Source organism: Protopterus annectens, chromosome 1.part2 (assembly GCF_019279795.1).
Source record: "Protopterus annectens isolate FY-2018-M chromosome 1.part2, PAN1.0, whole genome shotgun sequence".
In the NCBI taxonomy this organism is placed as follows: domain Eukaryota; kingdom Metazoa; phylum Chordata; order Ceratodontiformes; family Protopteridae; genus Protopterus; species Protopterus annectens.
Window position 1 is genome coordinate 381,849,149 of NC_056727.1, and position 17,976 is coordinate 381,867,124.

Below are 17,976 nucleotides of genomic sequence, written 5' to 3' on the forward strand. Positions count from 1 at the left end.
CACACATGACCTGGCAGTTGATGGAGGGGAAGCCCTTGCGGTTAATGTAGGCCCTACCCCGCTCACCGGCTGGTGCTTTGATGCATATGTGCGTGCAGTCTATTGCACCCACTACCTCAGGGTATTCCGCTATTTGCTGGAAGAGACGCATATTGCTGGCCAATACCTCACGGGCATTGGGGAAATATACATGATCACCAACATGTGCTGACATGGCATCCAGGAACTGGTGCAGTACCCTGGAGGCTGATGCCTGTGATACCCCCATCATATCACCAGTTGGTCTCTGGAAGGTACCTGTTGCTAGTATACTTAGGCCAACACATACCTTGGTTTCCACTGGGATGGGTTCCCCTCTGTTGGTTCTGTGTGTGAGGCGTGGCCTGCACAGCTCAACTATTTGCTGCAGGAGCTCTCTGTCCACTCTATAGCGCTCTACTATCTCCAGCTCATGTAACCCGTGGTAGGTGACCCTGGGCCTGTACACTCTTCTCCGTCTCCTCACTGTGGGTTGTCTGGCACCATCTGCATTGTACCACCCTCAGCAAGTTGCCTATGTCTCATTATGACAGCTATGGCAGCCCCTAACATTTCTGCTCTGAGTGAAGCTTTTTCAGTTTTCACTTCTATTAGCTTACTCCTGTCTTGCAGTGTCTCTTGAGAGAAACATCCTGCACTGCTGTTTGCAGAGTTTTAAGTGCTGGGCTGGGCTACTATTCTGCCTGTGTAATTGCCTGCTTCTAATTGTTTTCACCTGCTAGCTCCAGCAGTATTCCCTGCTAGCTTCCTACTAATTCTGTTGCTTCCTTTTCCTTTCTGTTTCCTCAGGGGGGAGCAGCATGCATACCAGCAGAAATGCGCTCACAGTGGCTTACACGTGCGCACACATGCTTACACGGTTTACAATCGTCTTATTCGAGTTAAAACGCGTGCACACCAGCGCAAACAGTGTTAAACATCTACCAACATGCTCCCACATGCTCAGTCTGCCTTACACGCGCGCACACTGCCCTACTCACGCTTCATGGCATGCACACGTGCGCATGCATGCCCAGCAAGAAACTTTAGTGTAAGTAACAGTGTACACCTTCCATTTCTTGACTTTCCCAAACTTATCTTGTGGCACTCCTCTTTCCTTGATCTGTGTCTGTCATCTGTCATGTTACACTGACCTCCAATGAACTGCATTTCTTTCTACCATTCCCCCCCTGTGATGTCACCTATCTCCTACTCTATTCCTCCCCCTTATGTATCTCTTACACTACTCAGACTGTGCTCATTTGCTATGTGACTGTGAGATTCAGTATCCTAACCCTCATTTACATGAGATTGCCTACTAATGCTTAGTTACTTGTCTTACACTCAGCTTCCCCCCTTAGCAACCACTACACGGTGGCCATGTTGTTTTTGGTCTGCTGGTCCCTGCATTGTCATTCCATGTATTGCATAAAACCCACATTTGTGGGTTTATAACCTTCATTTTTATGTTTTATACAGCGCAGCCTGTTTGCGCGGGGCTGCGCTGGGTTTAAACATCGGCATTCGCCGAAAAAAAAAATTATATTTTTATTATTTTTGCATCGGGTTACCTTGCCAATGGCCACATATTTGGCCATTGGCATGCTGCCTGACACATATGCACCCTTTATTTGGAGCTGACATGGCTCCGTTGTGAATTTTGCAGAAACGTACTCAGTTGTCAACTGAGTACATTTCTGCAGCTAAAACGTCTCTTACACGGGCTGGTTTCTGCTTCGTGGATCGCTAATATACCTCATTTGCATACCTTTCAGCTGCAAGTGAGGTATTTAGCATGTCCACAAAAACACACCAACAGTCGGATTCCACCAACGCTCTTTATTACATCAACGATCTGGTACCTCGGCCATTCGCCTTCAAAGGATCACATTTCAAGTTTCAAAATACACTCAATTTATATTGTTTAACTAATTAGTCAATTGATTAATTAATTCACTTGAATTTCAAAATTTAAAGTGACCTTTATATATAAAAAATATAACATTTACATTATTATAGTCTATTTAAACTGTTTTAAACCATCTTATGTTTATAATATAATTAAATTATTTTATTCAGCACATATATATAAAATTTATTTAGTATGAGTATATAAAATGTTCAAAGATATTCAAAAATATTATTCCAAAATATAAATATACATAACACAGTTACTATTCCTTTATACAATATACTATGTATGAAATTATATCCATATTGATAATTAAATGTAGATTATTATCCAAGTAATATATATACACATATCATCCCCTACATACTAATAAATAAATAAATATATGTGCAAGATAATGCTCTTATACATCATTAAAGGCCCAGCTCCTGGTTGAGACCAAATGGTTTCAAAGTATTAAATTTCAATATCATCCTTGTTTCCAATTCTAACAGTTTATCTACTACATCATCTCCCTTACAAACAAAAGGTTTTCCCAAAATACAAAATCTTAGACTATCACTGCAACCATCATGAGTATCCATGAAATGCTTAGCAACCGGACTCAATAAGTTTAAGTTTCTTATATCTTTTAAATGTTCTAAAATTCTAGTTTTTATCATTCTTTTAGTTTGTCCTATATACCAAATGTCCTTGCATGAGCAACCTAATATATATACTACACTAGTAGACTTGCAATTAAAAAAATGTTTGGAAATGTGAAGTGTATTATTAATAATATCAATATTAATAGCTCTACTGCATATACTACATGAACCACATGCAAAAGTTCCCACCCTCACAGGGGTAGATTCAACATGCTGTGAAAGATTGTTGTTTAAGATTTCTCTCAGATTCTTTCCCCTTTTGAATGAAAAGTTAACATAATTAGGGAATAACTCACCAATGTTATCATCTTCACAAATTAAATACCAAAATTTTCTAACTAATGAGACTAGTATATCAGAAAAAGGAGAAAATTTAGTTATGAAAAACACTCTCTCAACATTATTCTTAGCACTATTCTTTACACTCATTTCCCTTTTATCGAAACACATTATGGTGTTATCCCTCCTATCTACTAATCTTATATTATTAATCACACTATCCCTACATTTTAATAGTTGATTATATTCATATCCTCTTTCCGATAGTCTCATAAATACTTTATGTAGTTCTTCATCTATATCTTCCTTAACACTGGTATGAGCCCGAATTCTTTTAAATTCCCCATATGGTAGGGCATCTATTAGGTGCGGGGGTGCATGCTGGTAGCATGTAAGAACATATTTACTGAGGTTTCCTTCCTAAATGGTTTAAATTCAATTTTATTTTCCTTCTCAAATAAGGTTAAATCTAGAAAATTAATCTCATTTCTATTGATCTCATATGAAAATTGTAAATTATGTTCATTTTTATTAAGTACTTCAAAGAAATCAATAAATTCAGATATGTCCCCCTTGCAAATAAAAATAAGATCATCTATAAAACGTTTATACAAAATTACCTTATTTCTGAAAAAATTAGTTGAATCGATATATTTTTTCTCAAAGTAATCCATATAGATGATAGCATATGGTGGTGCATATGCTGCACCCATTGCAGTGCCCTTTATTTGCAAATAATATTCATTATTGAAAAGAAAATAACTGTGAGTTAAACAGAACTCTAATAAAGTAATAAGAAAATTAGCTCTAGGCCCTTCACCCATCATATTTGATATGGATTCCAAACCCCACTTGGTATTAATATTGGTGTATAAGGACTTAACATCGACAGTGACCCAATAATAGTCATAACTCCAGTTGAGATTCAAAAGGTTATTAATTAAATCTTGTGTATTCCTAATGTGAGCTGTTATCTTACATAAATAGGTTTTTAACTGAAAATCCAAGAACAAGTTAACACTTTCCAAGAAAGAACCTATTCCAGAAATAATAGGTCTACCTGGAGGTTCTTCCAAATTCTTATGGATTTTGGGTAATGCATACATAATCGGTGTTACTGGTTTTTGGATATATAACTTTTTCATATCGGTGTGCGTAAAAAAACCTAAACGCTCACCTTTTTCCAATAAGAATAACAGCTCATCATTAAATGACAAAGTAGGGTCACTGTCCAATTTCCTATACTCTTCAGAGTTCAACAACAAACTATTCACCATGTTGGAGTACTTTATTCTGTCCATTATAACCCAATTTCCACCCTTATCGGCAGGTTTGAAAATATACTCATTTTTGAGTTTTTTCAAAACTTTTAAAGCCTGCCATTCACTTTTGTTCAAGTTATAACATTTTTTCTTTCTACAAAATTCATTAAACAATACTTCAATTTCTCTCAAAAGAACTTTTTGAAAGGTGGAGATGGCAGGTACAGAGATATAAGGCATAAAAGTATTAGCCCTTTTAAGTTCAGGTAACATTAATCTACCATAACCAGTTAGAAAGTTATCATTTTCAACATTTTCAACACTTTCAACACTATTGACATCAATTAAATTAGGCTCAAGCTCATAATTATAAATGGACAAATTACACAGGTCTTCATCTATTTCTGAATCACTAGATTCATCATTAATAATTGAAATACACTTATTAGATTTATCTTTTTTGAAAAAATAAACTCTGAGTAATAGCTTCCTAATAAAGCATTTAACCTCAAAGTACATGTCAGCTAGTGACTGGAAAAATGCTGCAACAAACTTACTTCCTTTATTTAAAACACTTAGCATCTCAAAATTTAGTGCTAAATTAGACAAGTTAACACAATATAAAGGAAGTTCATTTGAAGCTACTATCGACAAACCTTCATTTAGGTTTGTTTCTCCCCTTCCTTCCATTCCTCCCGTTTCTTCCCCTGTTATGGTCGTCACTTTGAAAGTTCGTATTTTCACTGTTATAGCTGCCAGACCCTATAGTAACCTCCCGATTAGAGGTTCTGCTAGCCGTTGTTGTCGCTTCAGCAAAAGAGACATTTTTGGCAATGTTACCCTCCACAGAAGAAGCCGATGATGCTGACAGTCCTCTCCGCTTAGAGCTGCTACTACTGCTCCAGGCTCTGCCCCTAGATCTGTTACATGTCTTACGCACGGGTTCACGTTGCCAATTGAACAAAACACCAGTTTCGTAATCTTTGAGATCACGAACTAGCATGTCCACGCCCAGTCCGTGTAAGATACGTTTTAGCTGGTCTCTTACACGGAGTTTAGGGCTGTTCCTGGATCGCGAGGCTTGCATGGAGTGTTACACGTCTCTTACACTCCGTGCAAGCCTTCGTGAATCCTGCCCTACATCTTTGCTCAAATGAAAATTATTTGCTTGGAAATATATGAATAGATCTTTTATTATGCCACTTATAATGAGTAAGATAATTACAAGGAATTGGAAATCAAAATCCTCTCCAACATTAAAAGAATGTAAAAGTCTTCTTAATGAAGTTTGTTGTTTGGAAAAACAGGCCATCAGATTTAGATGTTCTTGGAATACTTCAGTATATAACAGTTGGAACAAAGTTTATGACTTGTTACAAAAATAGTTTAACATTATAGTAAATATATGTATAAATTAATTTAAATGTCATTTTAAGATGTATGCACGACTTTGTATATAGTTATTATTTGTATATTTTTTGTATGATAATTTTTTTACATAATTTAAAGTGGTTCATTCTTTAAAAATGTTAATTTTATATTTAACAGTATTTCTAATAAAAAATAAAAAAAAAAGAAAATGTATTTTATAACAAACCCTGTTACTCTAGAAACTTTCTAAGTTTAAAAGAGCAATATTTAAAATATGTACCTATTTTTGGAGCTTTGTCCACCCCCCCCCCCTTTTGTAGGCCTTTCTCCAGATTTCTTGTACTAAGGAATTGAAAGATATGGACAGCTCCCAGGCATCCATCACACCATACATCGTGGAGGTGGATGCCACAATGTCCACAGCAGAGAAGCGTCTAGATAAGTTTACTGTGTTCACCAATGTAATACTGTATCACACATTGTGGCACAGTGTACATTCCTGTACATGGGTGACAGGTCTAAGTGCTTTAGTGGGGGGTTTAAGCTCAGTCGTACACACATGCTCAGAATGTCAGCAATATATTCATTAACACAGTAGCTACTGTACAAGTGGATATATGCACATATTACCTTGTAGTGGTGCAACATTTGGTGGTGCTGATAATACCTCTCCCTCACCTTTTCATAGGTCCTTTGGGTGTTGCCCAAGCCTGTGGTTCTGTACCTGGTAAGCATGATAGTATTCTTTCATGAATCACATATACCCTCTGAAAGATAAGGGCTGCCATATTCCCTGTGTACAAATGTTGTGTTTAGCCAGAGTAGAATATTTGTATGTTCCAGTTCATAGACTGGGTAATCACAGGTGTGTATTTGAACAAACATTAACACGTTTGCACTTATAATTATGTGCAACTACACAGCCTGGTATACATGAGGTAATTATTCCAAGATGCCAGTTCAAACACAATAGGGAAATGGTACATACCTGAGGCAGTGACAGTAGTACTGGTATATCATTCTCAGGATAGGTGTACTGGGTTTTGTGTGTAGTTCTATCATATATAGGGTAAGTTTTCATACCTTACAGGTATATTGCACTGACAACGTTAATTGGATGTAGCTAAAGTGCATGTCATAAAGGCCTTGACTTGTATGTGTATGTTATTGTGAGGTTGTCTGTTGTGCATGGGATCAGAGATGAGAAGCTATGAGACTGGCAATGAATTTGTGGATCCTCATCTGTATGGGTCCGTGTGGATTATCATACATAATAGTGTAGGTAGCAATGTATTGCTTCTGTCTTAGTTTTCATAGGTGACAGGGGAGTTGGAGTCTGACCCCCTCACGACCTGATGTCAGTGCCACATCGGACTCTAATAATGATGGTAGCCATAGTGAGGCACAGGTGGGGCTGTTGGTGGCTGAATCTGTCCCAGACATTTACATCCCTCTTCTGCTCCATTGTCTCCACACACAGTCAGTATGCTCACATATACCAGTCACAAGAGGCCACAGATATTGGACAGTCAGAAGGTGGAGACATTGAACAGGGAAGTGTCTCCAGTGACTGTAGACAATGGCCATAGCCAGAGAGCTAGGTCAAACACAGGTGGATTGACAGGGGTGCTTGTAGAGGGCTTGCTGTCTGTCCACCACCTGTTGCTGGTGTCATATCATGAGTCACTAGACATATGTTTTGAGCCATCATGGATGCACAGACGAATTCTGAATGGAACACCAGATGTATGCATAGGGTTATGGATGCAGCACAGTCTGACATCCATGACTGCCTCCACCACAGTGGAGACACCTAGGATCACTTCACTGATGCATTGGACAGATGGTGGGCTGAGACAGTGTCTGTCTTGGACTGTGCATTGTCTGTGTTGAAACATCTGGTTGTAGTTGGTCGTCTGACCCGTGATGTAGGTCAGCAACACCATCTGCTGAGAGTTCACCTGGCCATGTACATTCATGCTCCCATAATGCAGTACCTCCAGTGCTACAGAGGGAAGTGTGCTGCCCACAACATGATGTGCAGGCCATGGGTATGTGGTCCTGGGTGGTCCTGCGGGGGACACAGCCCCAGTGGAGAGCAGTCACTGCCAAGTACTAGCACCACATCTGACCATGGGCATGGTGGTGCCAGTGCTACTTCTGGCAGAGCCAGTTCCCGTGTCCATGGCCAGAGACAGTGAACTGTCCATTCTATCATGTATGGTCCACAGCATCCAAAATATACATGTGTAGGGCTAGCACATTGGTTGACTGTGTACACGCACACACTCAAACACCACTTTCATATGCAGGTCACCTGCAGACACACATGGCACCTGTCCATGGCCTATCTATCCCACACCCCTTTCTGACTCACTCGCATGTTGTCAACTGTTTGGTACAGCCTATGCCTTCAGCACCCTCACACCACACGATGTGCATGTGATAATAGCTGTGCCACATCCCTGTCATCCTTGCCATCGATGCAGGGAAATGAAGCTATATGTGTGATGCACAGGGCGACTACATTACTTGGCATGTACTTGTGTAATGCAGTATTGTTTTGTCTTGCCAGTTTTTGTAGTCCAGAACAGATACTGTACACTGGCATGTGTCATGACTAAGCACCAAACTTTATGTACCTTATATTGTATGATGTTGTACTGGCGGTAGTGTTACAGAATGACAGGTGTGTCACTGACTTGTATATGTTTCTATTCTAGGAGTCTGAGGGGATAAACTATGGACACATAGCTGCAATACTGCAGCACAGATGGCATGGCAGCACAGCAGAAATATGACATCATCAAGGTACGGAAGTATACGTGCATGGCTCCCTAGGTGCAAATGTGTATAACAGTCTAACAGAGAAAATGGGTGCAGTCAGCATAATCATGCATTTATACTTTGTGATAAAGTCTGCTACCCTTGATACGTGTCAGCTGGGTTTTAAGAACTTACAAATCTACAAGGTGTGGTGATGGAGTTGACACATCTACAAATATCCTGTCTGGTTCAGACAGGTGGCAGACATCAGTTATGACTGTTGTGTTGTGCATCACACTGTGTAATCTGCACATGATGGGTGGGACAGCAGATGTGTGCTTTATATGCATGGGGGCCTGTGTCATGCTGGGTGTACTGTCTGTGTCACACAGCAGTCTCCCCAGTATGTACTATGTCTACCCACTTTGATGTTGTAGGTGTGTAGCACACACAGGACATGTGTTACACCTGTCATGGCAACATGGGGGTACACATCGGGATCTGTGTGTCCTGTATGGGGACATACACATCCCCATCATAGCAGTTAGTGGACAGACTACATTTGCATGGTCATGACCCTACCTATACCTTACCTTTTTCACTCTGCATTTTATTATTTCCATCCCTCTGGATACTTATTTGTTAAACAAAAAAAAACTTATTTTTACTATTACTGAGCATTAATCTGCCTCTTTTATTGTTCTGCATTTGTATATGGAATTAGCCTGTATGCCTCCTTTTTTCCATTAAGTAATGTACCTACCTGTTATTTTGAACCTGCATTTTACATTGTATTGACTTCTCTCCTCTCTGTATTATTTCTGTATTAACCTGATTTGTCCTTGTATACACAACTGAAGTTATTTTATATTGTTTTGTGATTATTTTATCTGTGTGTCATGGAGCTTATCTCCCCAGGCCTCTACTGAAAATGGACATATGTCCAGTTAGACTAGCCCGGTCAACAAATGTAAAATAAATAAATAAATGACACAAACACCATAGGACATGTTATCTACACTGTGTATTGCTGTACCATGGCACCTGTGTGGCTACTACAATTGTACATTATGCCTGTGTGGTGATATGACAAGAGTGCCATTGCACACAATGATGGTGTGCTGTCTGCCACATTCAGTATAGTGGTGATAGCCTGACATTTACATCTGACCAGCACCTGTCGGTATTGGTGGCACAACAGTGAATGCATCCCTACATCCTCATAAATACTGACCGTTAAATGGTACAGCACTGTGTGTGCATACCTTCATGTGTCATGGCTCCAGTGTGTGTGTGATGTGTAGACACTACATTATTGTGCTGTGGTGGATGATATCCTACAGGATAGTAATGTGCAGTGGTTGGCATGTAGTGTGTGCCAGTGGCACAAACAACAACTGCCTATGGTCTAGGCCATCCTGGATAACTGTTGGGTCTGTATGGGTGTCAGTGATGGCTAGTAATATGCAACCACCTTGTAATGTACCAGCCAGAGCTCACTGACAGTGGCTGTGACTGCAGAGAGGGAATTCCTGGAAGGGGTACACCATTAATGTTGGATGGCGAACTCCACTGGTGAGTGGTGTCAGTGCAGCATAGGTCTCCTGATAGTATGTTCCCAGGGTATGACTCTTGGACATTTGCATATACACCAGCTGACATACCAGTCTTTACATGTCGTACAGAGTTGCAGCATGCCCTGCTGCCCTAATAGCCCAATAAACCTTGTTGTGGCAGTCAGCAGGGACATGGATAGGGGTACATCAGGGTGTACAACACCCAGACTGAGCCAAGCCATCTCATTATACCACCCATTCAGGTAACATGTACAAAGCAGCCATGTAGGCATCCAGGATACTGTCAGTGTAGGGTTCACTACTTGGCTCATTAATGGCAGACATATGCAACATAAGGACATTTGACTCCAACAGCTGTTCTCTAAGCAGAATTGTTCAACGGGGCATGGTCCTGGGTCCTCTACTGCTTGGACTGCATGTCACCACAGTACACGTGCATACTGACTGACTGTGGCTAACAATGTTGGCTTCTGCCTGCTACTTGTCAGCACTCATACATTCACTGTGTTATGTCGGTGTCTTGCATGACGGTATTACAAATACATGCCTGGTGATATAGTAATGGTCATAAACTCCAATTGAATATATATGTACTATCCTTTCCTTCAGGGAGACCTATGACATGGTTAGTAGCACAGTGATGCTAATATGTACCTACATACATGCACCTACCTACATGTGATGTACATACTTAGGGGTGACAGGTAGCCACACAGACCCGGCCACACAGGTGTACAACTCCTGTAACATACATCAACATGTCTGTAGAGTGGTATGGCAGGAATCATATGGCATAGCCATGACCACAGTCACTGGTAGGTGACCTACTCATACCATCCATATACTCTTCCCTCAGCATGCCACAATTTGTCGACAACAGCCATGTATTGACATACCTTTCCAACTGCAGTTGCACTTCCACATGACAGAATGTCCCCTCACAGTGTCGCATCGCATCTTCAGTATGTGCTCACTGCTGTTCATCTGCAATGCATGTCAGTCCCACCTGCACCATTCAGCATACTCAGAGGTGATATGTGCTGTGCATACAGGACAAGGTGTGACCCTGCTTGATTGCATATGCTGCCTATCTCTAGGAAGCATAGTAGATGGATTAGTCACTCTAAGAAAATTAGCCCACTATGTGACGTCAGTAGTACATGCTTGTTGGGGACATTTGTGTAGTGGTAAATCCAAACACGAATGTACCAAACACCCAAACTTGTCCACAAAAAAGATCTATTATGAAGCGCTTTTCCTCACCATAATACAGTGACTTCATCAGATATATTTAAAAGCAATTGTTCTGTTTTAAATAACATTTTAGAATCTGTCACATGATACAAAACTTTCAATCAACTCACTGTGCTAGTTAAATCAAAACTATAAAACAATAAATACTATTGCAAATATGCTGTTGAAGAAAATTAAAACAACAAAAAAGTGTATATATATATACATATATATATATATATATATATATATATATATATATATATATATATATAAAAACTGTCCTAATAAAATACTGGCCTATAAAATATTAGTTTTGGAAACCAAATTACCTATCTAAGCTTTTAAGCTTAAGTAGACAAGCTATATTACAAGCTTCATTCAGCCCGGGGTTAAAAAAGGCATTTAGTCGCAATTGCCAGATTAATTCCTGTTCTTCGAGTAAAAGAGCTGTCGGTCCCCCTCTAATGTCAGGATGTATCTGGTCAATTATTTTAAACTTAAATTTATGTCCCTCATTTAATATCACATGGTTGGCTAAAAAAATCACTGATTTTTCCTTTTCAATAGCATGAATGTACTCATACACTCTATCACTGAACCAATGGTCCATCTTCCCAATGTAAAATGCTGTGCATGTTGTGCACATAGCCAAATATACCACCGATTTCGAATTACAGTTAAATTTGGAACTGAGACTAAACTTCCTTCCTCTAATTGTGAAAGTCTTCCCAACATCCATAAATTTACAATACCTACAGGCACCACAAGTGCTCATACCTGAATGCCTACCTAAATTCAATGAGCTTTTCCTTTCTAGTAAGTTCTTAAGATTAAACCCCCTTCTAAAAACCAAGTTTGGGAAGGTACCTCATTTTTCAATGAGAAAAACATCATTGCTGATGAACTCCCAGTTTTTGTATAAAATAAATCTAATCTTAAAACTATCCTTACTGTATGTTGTTATAAAGCTACAGTTATAATTCGAACTTAAGTTGTCAACTCTCATGTCAGGACTCTGATGAAAACTCTGTAGTGCCTGACTACAGGAGATGTTTTGTGTGTTAATCAATGTACTCATTCCCCTGAGTATAGGTCTAATAACACCGCTGATTCTTTTAGTCTTCACCTCATTGACTAATACAGTAATCAACTAAGTGGGGTACCCTCGATGTTGGAACATCTCCATAAGTAACTGACATTCATCAGTAAAATCATTGTCAAGTGAGACCATCCTAGCAACTCTAATTAACTGCCCCTTAGCAATATAGTGCTTTTGTGCAAATGGGTGGCTACTTGTAAAGTGTAGAAAAGAATTATAGTAAGTGTTTTTTTCTAAATATGTTAGAGACTAATCTACCATTCACTGTGTCTTTAGTCATCGTAATGTCGGGGTAGTCAATGGATTCGCTACTAAACTTAAATGGAAAATTTGTTGTATGGTTAAAATAATTAACAAATTCTCCAGCTTGTTGTGAGTTTCCTCTGAAGATGATAAAGATATCATCTAGGAAACTAGAGTAATATGTAAGATACGTCACCTGCTGGGAGTTGGTGAAAATAAATTCCTTTTCCCAATGGACCATAACTAAATTTGCAAAACTGGCCCCGCATGGCGAACCCATAGCAACCCCTATTTTTTGAAGGTAGAACTCTTTATCAAAAGTAAAGAAGTTGTCAGTAAGAATGATATCTAAAATCACTTCAACTAATTCTATCTTGTGGGTTGTTGCCCCTTTACATCTAAGAATAGAGCTCATCCATTCAACACCTTCAAGATGTGGAATGCATGTGTAAAGATCTTTTACATTGATGGTTAAAAAATTGTCACCCATGTTGAATTGTAAATCATTAATATTTTGCAGAAACGTCCATAAGTCTTTACAGACCTGGTCCTCAGTTTTTAAATATTTTTGCAAAATAGAATCCACTACCTTTGCACAAGGATATGTGATTGAACCCCTACTGTCAATAAGAGGTCTCATAGGTGGATTAACAATGTTCTTGTGCACCTTCGGGATGCCAAACATGACTGGAATTTTTGGGCATCCCATTGACATGTAGTTATACATATCCATGTCAATTTTAGCTTCAATGAAAAAATCATTAAAGTATCCCCTGATCCAACTATACGCTATGTGTATTTCGTTCAATGATACTTTAACATAGGCGTCACTGTCAAGTAAAAAAACGCATTTTAGCATTATAATCAACCAGGTCGAAAATGGCCAAACCTTCCTCTTTATCTGGCTTGACCACTCGAACATGTAAAGACCTCAAATACTGTAATGCTGACATTTCTTCATGAGAAACATTATCATTTTTAATATTTCTACTGTTAATGACACCGTGTGAGTCAAATGTGTGTCTCAAATCGAGCTCACATATATTTTCAAATAAATTGAGCACAGGGTGAAGTGGAGGGTTGTATACACTAGGGACCATAAAAGGGTGGTCAGAGTAGTTGGAATTACCCAACAAGATCTTTAAATTAAGTTTCCTGACAAAGAGTTTCAAATCTAATATAGTCTGTGCCACATTCAAATGTCTATTCAGGACAAATGTATTACCCTTAGCTAGGAGGTCTATAAGAACTGGATCAATGCTGATCATTGAATAATTATAAATATTAAAGTCTCCCGCTAGGTTTTTAACAATGCTCACATTGGGAGAAGCACTTTGTACTATCTCCTGCATTTGTTGTTGCGTTGCTTGTGTTTTTGAGGCTGATGGTATTGTCTCCTCAGAATAGCACCTGTCTGGTTGGCATTGTGAAAATGTTGATTGTTATCCGTATTGTCGTTTTGTGGATTATTAACAGGGCGGCCATTAATGTACACAGGCCGGATATTATTCTTGTTACGGATGCGTTCACTACGCCTCAGCCCAACACTGTTAGCATTGTTTACCCCCTCAGTCACATCAATAGTATCAATGTTGTCATGTTGTCCAGAATTCTCAACTGAATTGAGCACCCCTACTTGTGCTACTGATGGTTTAGGGTACGCTGTGCTGCTACTATAAGCTTGTCGGCCGCAGTTCATATTTTTGGTCTTGTTAGACTTAAGTCTTTCTAAAAGCTGGTCAATGCTGGAAAATGACCTCTTGTAATCAAACTTGTACCTAAGGAAGTCATTGTTAGAAGTGATGTCAACATTCAACTCAGAGACTTCCTTAGTAAGAGCTTCAGTTTGTAAAGAACAGTGCTTAATCATCAAGTTCAGCAAGTCGAACCCTTGTTGATCAAACAGAGCAGTCAGCTCCAAATGGAAGGGGGAATCTGCGGTCAGTCCAGTAGGATACTGATGAAACTGCAGCCCCTTCGGTACTATGTGTTCATGTAAACATTGTTTGAAATAAACTACCTCCAAATGTAATTTCTTAAGCTTAAGAAGCTTGTAATCAAAAGCTTTTAATTTATCAGCCAAAGACTGCGAACTGACCTGTGCACTCTCAATGTTATCGGCCGGTAGATCCTGTCTTCGCCCAAAAGCAGCAGCAAATGTTGTTGTATCATTAATCCAATCGGTGAAGCGTGGAGCTCCAATAAGCCCTGTAACACCATTTTGTGCACAAAAATGTTCACCAGACATAGTAATGGAGCCATCAAATGACCCTCATAGTCTCTGTTGTGCAGGAGGAGGAAAAGAATTATTATTATCCAAGACACAACTTCGAGGCTGATTACAATTTTTAGACTGTTGTTGATCAGAAGAAGGAAACGCCGCCCTGTGCTGTGAAGAGGCAAGCGCAACGTGATCTCATTGTATACCTTGGGCCTCCACTGAGTCCAACCGGGTTGCAATAGCGTCCATACGCTGAGACAAAACATTCAACAGTGCTGTAATACTCAGTGAGTCCATCTGTTGTTGAGTAGAACCAAACAAACTGGGACTAGTTGGGTTGCTTGAAACACCAGATGCCATGACTGAAACACTCAACAAACTGGATATAACGAAGAAACAGTAAATCCAAACACAAATGTACCAAACACCCAAATTTGTCCACAAAAAAGATTTATTATGAAGCAGATGTAATGCACGCTTGACACAGATCCTCCCTATTGGTATGGTACAGAGATCACCTTAGTGCACCTCTTCACATGTCATCTGTATGATTGTCTGGGTGAATGTCACCTCAGCACTGGGGGTGTGGCTGCATCTTATGTCCTGCTCCTGTGATGAGGGGTAGCTATGTCTCCAATTGTGATGGTTGTATGGCCATCATGCTACTGATGTGCACATCTCCTATTGCTTTGTGACAAGATGTACAATGCTGTCACAGCCTGAGATGCACACATGGCCACATTCAGGCTAGCAGTACTTCTACTCACTGCATACTGAACACGTGACGGCACACACATAGTGCATGTTGGCTGCAGGTACAGGGGAACACTTACCTATGTAGTGGTACACACTACAGAGGACAGTATCGGATGCATACACTATGCCTCATATCTGCTAGTAATATCCATGTAGGAGACATTATGTTTGTTGATATCAGCAGGTAATGTTATAGTCAGTCATTTAGGAGGCCACATAATCTGCAACCAGTAAAATAATGCAAAACCCTAAAAACTCAAAAATGCCCACAAGCGATGGAAACCAAAAACAGTAATAATAAAACGTCAAGTCTTTATTTCACCACCACGAAACAAAATTCACAGTGAAATCAAGCGCTTTCGCTCGGTTGATACCAAGCTTTCTCAAGATAAAAACCTAGGTGCAGTGCCATCAATAAATATGTATTAATAAGTCATCTGACTCATTTATTAACATTCTTACACGGAAACTCGATCAGTCCAAATCAGTCCAACCAAGGAACTTCTCAAATATACCATTTATTAGACACACAATTCACTATTGTAGACAAGTTGACCTAGGTTTCGTCTTGAACTTATACAGACTTCATCAGAACTAACACATCATGCTGAAACTACTTCCCTTTATAACACTCCCAGGTTAATTGATTAATTACACTCCCACAAAGTTAAAGACACATACCCATCAGACTATACATATACCTAAAAGCATATGTAAGCTAAAACCATAATAAAAACATACTATAATGTTACATAAAAATAAACATATAAAAATATGTAAGATAAAATCAGTACAAAATGAATAATAAAATAATTTGATTTGTTAATCCAACAATATAAGTTTTTAAAATGTCTAGATAAAAACTAATTTTATGGCAGAAATTTTAGCCCAGTATATATCTTAACTTTAGTAATGGGGCTAAACTAATATGGTCATTAATTCCAGGATAACTAGTGGCATTTAACCTTATTTGCCACTTAGTTTCACTAATATCTAAATGTACATCCAATATATGCCCTTGATTGTCCTTAATAACTTGTTGAATAATACAAAATTGGAATTCGTGACCTAAATTTATCTTAATATGTCTTGCCAGTGCATTAGTATTTTTCATATGTTTAATGTCCAGCAAATGCTCCCCTATCATTTCTCTAAGTGTACGACAGGTTTTTCCTATATAAAACGCCGAATACTGATTGCACTTAGCTAAATACACCACATTTCTGCTATAGCAATCATAATGTCTATTAATAAATATAATTTCTTTCCCTAATTTAATCCTATTTCCTGATGTAAGAATATACTTGCATTTATTACATCTGCCACACTTAAAATTCCCAACCGGCCTACAAGACCTAGATGTCAATTTTAACTTACTGCCCTCTAATAGTTTTTTAAAAGATCTATCCTTTCTATATACATTAATAGGAGAGGCCCTTAATTTACTATATACACTAGTATCTAATTTCAATAAATCCCAATTCCTCTGTATTATCTTCACCATAGATTCCGTGTCACAATTATATGTGGTTATAAAAAACAAACCTTCCTTGATTTTATTTTCCTTTTTCACTTCAAATTCAACCAACAGCTCACCTATGTCTGTACCATTTTTTAATATGGGCTGATAAATCCCTCCCTTTCTTTTATCTATAATCTCCACCTTAATAGCTTGTACCAGGGTCTCAGGGTAACCTCTTTTCAAAAACATTCCTGTAATAAAATCTAGTTCCTTTTCAAAATTTAAGTAGTTATTAACCATTCTGGCAGCCCTGACCATCTGCCCTTTAATTATAGCCCTTTTCTGGTGGTCAGGGTGCCAGCTCTGATATTCCAAATAAGAATTCGAAAAGGTAGGTTTTCTATAAATATTTGATATAAGACTCCTTTTATCATTATCAACTGTCAAATGGACATCTAAATAATTTATTTCAGTATAACTATAAACAAAGGTAAATTTTAAAAAATCGACCGAACTGTTAATATATTCCAGGAATGCTTCCAACCTCTGAATGTCACCATCCCAAATTATAAAAATATCATCCAAAAATCGCATATATTTCTGGATGAATTTATTAAAATCACTTTGAAACACATATTCTTGTTCCCAATAGGACATAACATAATTTGCATAAACGGGGGCACACGCTGCCCCCATTGCCAGTAGCCTGCTTATAGTAACTGCCCTCAAAAAACAAAAAATTGTTGTTTAATACCATGTCCATAAGGGATACAAAAACATTTATTTGATCCTGATCAAATGACCCTATCTTATTTAGCTGATTCTCCAACCATTCTAGCCCAATATTATTAGGAATCACTGAATATAAATTACAAACATCAAAGTAAAATAGTTGAAGGGCGTATTCTCACATCATTTAGTTGGGATAAAAAATGCCATGAGTCCTTAGTAATGTAATTGAACATTTTTAACCCCCCTTGGAGATGAAAATCGAAATATTTACTTATAACGCAAGTTTTATTCCTTTTACCATCCACAATCGGTCTGAAAGAAACATCAATCAGACCCTTGTGAATTTTAGGAATGCCAAAAATATTGCTTATTACCGGAAAATTATTCACCAGATA